At 32.2% G+C, this 3,171-nt stretch overlaps 1 long non-coding RNA gene across 1 annotated transcript; it reads left to right on the top strand.

Moving 5' to 3' along the window:
- Positions 1-357: 357 nt before the first annotated feature.
- Positions 358-1,162, top strand: LOC139429661 (uncharacterized). Its single transcript, XR_011640215.1, has 2 exons — positions 358-542; positions 601-1,162. It is a non-coding gene; the product is annotated as an uncharacterized lncRNA (long non-coding RNA).
- The last annotated feature ends 2,009 nt before the right edge of the window (positions 1,163-3,171 follow it).

The following is a 3,171-nucleotide window of genomic DNA, read 5'->3' as shown; positions in this document are numbered from 1 at the left end:
AACGATTTTTAACATTTTCAAAAATATGTCTATTACCACTTAACTAAGAGACATCGAATTTTTTTCTTATTTTTGCCAGAACAGGTATGGGTTGGCCTCTCACCCGGTGCCCGCTTGACGTTGAGTTTCGGGACAGCCTGTATATCGGAGGATCAGTGGCCTCACCGTTGTCAGTCTGATTAGCAACATCCCCACTCACCGCCGTAACACCAAACAAAAGTTTATTAAGTAATTTAGGAAGATACCGAGAGATCAAAAGAGCCGGTCCGCTAAAAACTACTTTCCCAAGCGCTTGATACCAATACTTACTGTCCTCGTCACAGCCTCCTCCCATCTCTACGTGTTTTTAATTTCAACGTTCTTATTGGTCGACGAGGTGATATCGATTTTTAGTTTCAATGGTTTCGATCAGCTGAGCTCAGAGTCGTGTTCTTGGTTTTGGCGTTTGGTGTTTTCAATATTTCATTATGAATTTATTGCGGTTTTATTTAATATTATCTGTCTTTATTAAGACAAAAATTCGATTGTGATTTTTCTCTAAGGTAAATAATTATTTTATTTTAAATCGGTTTGGCATAAATTTCGTTGATTTATTTTTAGGTTAAATCATGCCGTTCACCTTAGAAGAAGACAAGTTTTAAAGTTTCTTCTCCAATCTTATCTTCGAAATGGAGTAAAAGATCAAAATGGGGTATGAAAATATTCAACAAGTCTTTGTGTAGAGGAATTTAGGGAGACATGCCTGGAAAATGTAGTGAATTACCTTATGTCATGACATTAGTAAAGTTGTCAAAGAGGTTTGTTACAAGAATTCATTGAATAATTACATGATGATGAATTGGAAGAAGGATTTTTTCAACATGACAATGCAACTGCACGAACAAACAAAAGATTCCTTCATGAATTTTATGATGATTGAGTAATCGGTAGAGGATGTTGGCCACCTCACTCACCCGATCTAACCCCACTAAATTTCTTTTTATTCGGTCATTTCAAAAATTCTGTCAACAAAAACCGTTTACAGACCATAGAAGAATTGGAAGATGCAATACGACACAATGTTCAACAAATAACTGCAGAGCAACTTGTACAGGTCTTCGATAATATGAAAAGAAGAATCACTTCATGTTTAGAAAAGAATGGTCAACATTTTGAATTCGTTTTATAATAAATAAAACTTCTAAACCTTTATTTTTATAATAAAATAAAAGATCTTTTTTTGATTTATGAAATAAATTAATTACAAAAGTAGTTTAAAGGGTTTTCTTTTTATTAATTAATCCTTTTTAATTATTTTCATCATAATTTAAATTTACATCCACCAATCTAACTCCAGAGAGAATTAATTTCGAATTTTGTTTAACGAGAGTAACATTTTTAATTTTGTGCGTGTGAGTTTTTAAGGTTATGTTTACTAAACTAAAAGTTTCCTCCTATTTCCCCACCACTATTAAAACAAGTGGAAGGAGGGTGTGGCCGCTGTGACGAGGGCAGTAAGTATTGGCATCAAGCGCTTGGGAAAGTAGTTTTTAGCGGACCGGCTTTCTTGATCGCATTGTACATGTTGGCAACAAAAATAAATTTAAGTTTATTTTACCCATTTGGTCCCACTGGTGGGAAAACGCACAAGCGTTTTTAAAATTATTTTACAGCTTTATATTTCCAGATTTGAAGGTGCTAGCTGTTTGTACGATAACTCTATAAGGTTGATGGCTGTACATATCAAAATATTTCATAATTCTTGCTTTTAAACCATATTTGCATCAATTCTTTTCTATTGAAAACTTCTGTTCACAATATACAATGGAAATAAAACTATTGTTAGTGTATAAAATTCTTTAAAATTTTGACATTTGCAAGTTTTTACTGCATATATTCCTGATATATATCTCGAAACGCGAAATAAAAATATGAATTCTGAAAATACGACTTGAAACATTAATGGTGCAAAAACACACCATTGAGATGTATGATGACATATAAGGATTACATCATCTTTCGTATTATCAGAAAACAGTGTAGACGCATTTATTCGGTGATTTCCCCAAAAATAGTCGTTAATGGATATAGTGCGTCAATATATGTGTAGTAAGTTTAACGTTCATTTACATGAAGAGTGGTTTGCGAAGTATCAAAAGAAATGATTATACTGTTTATCCCATTGCGTTTTTGCACCAATTGTAGTTTAAATATTTTTTACATTAAACTTCATACTAAAGTTGGTATTTGTTAGTATTATGTTGTATTACTATTATTATTTATTTATGACTAACTTATTACTTAGTTAATAAATGATAATCAAAATATTTTTGTTGTTCATTTATTTTACCAGTGGTGCATTTTTGCACCATCTCATATCTCAAAAAACATTTTTTTTCACAAATGTCTGTGTACATTTTTATACTTTTCATTCCATCTTATCTCAAGGAAAATTATAAAAAACCAGGAATTTTATTCTTTCGAAAGATACCATAATGTACTGGGTGTTCCATTTAAAAAAACAAAGTTGATCCATTTTCCGGAAAAACCATGTGATAGCAAAATTTTCCATAAGAAAATATTTATGAGAAACTGACGTTCTTTTGTTCATATAGATATCTCAATCTGTTCAGAAAGTAAACAGGGGGGGGCTACTTTACGCTAGCACTGTATATAGTAGAATATAGTGGTTTAGTAGCAATAGTAGTGGTTTATTATTACTATGGTTTTTCAAAGGGATTTTATTATTTTGGACATTCAAGGTTACACAGTGAACAATGAAGAATTTATTCCAAAGGAACTGGCTTCTTATGACAGTAATCGCTGCATAAGTCATTACGTGTTTCAACCTAGTCGAAGCTTTTCTTCCCTATCTACCAAATTTCGAAATACGGCGAATTGGTTAATAAGTCCCGTTTCGATGAGATCGTTTGTTATTTGTGTTGTTCGACAAAAATAGCGTACGTAAAAGGACGTGAGAAAGCTACATTTTTAAGAAAAATTTTAACAATTCCGGTAAAAGAATTGCCCGAAAATGAATGTAAATTGGAGGTTGGAACGCCGATGTGTCCCTATCATAAAAAGAGACCAAGTATGTGCTCCTTGTCAAATGTTTTTTATTTATTTTCATACGTATTCAGAAATCTGTAGCTACATCTAAAGGAATTTGCAGTTTGGTTTAAATTACCGTTG

This window comes from Onthophagus taurus, chromosome 4 (assembly GCF_036711975.1).
Source record: "Onthophagus taurus isolate NC chromosome 4, IU_Otau_3.0, whole genome shotgun sequence".
Taxonomy (NCBI): Eukaryota; Metazoa; Arthropoda; class Insecta; order Coleoptera; family Scarabaeidae; genus Onthophagus; species Onthophagus taurus.
Note: the sequence above shows the minus strand (reverse complement) of the source record. Positions and strands in the feature narration are given on the sequence as shown.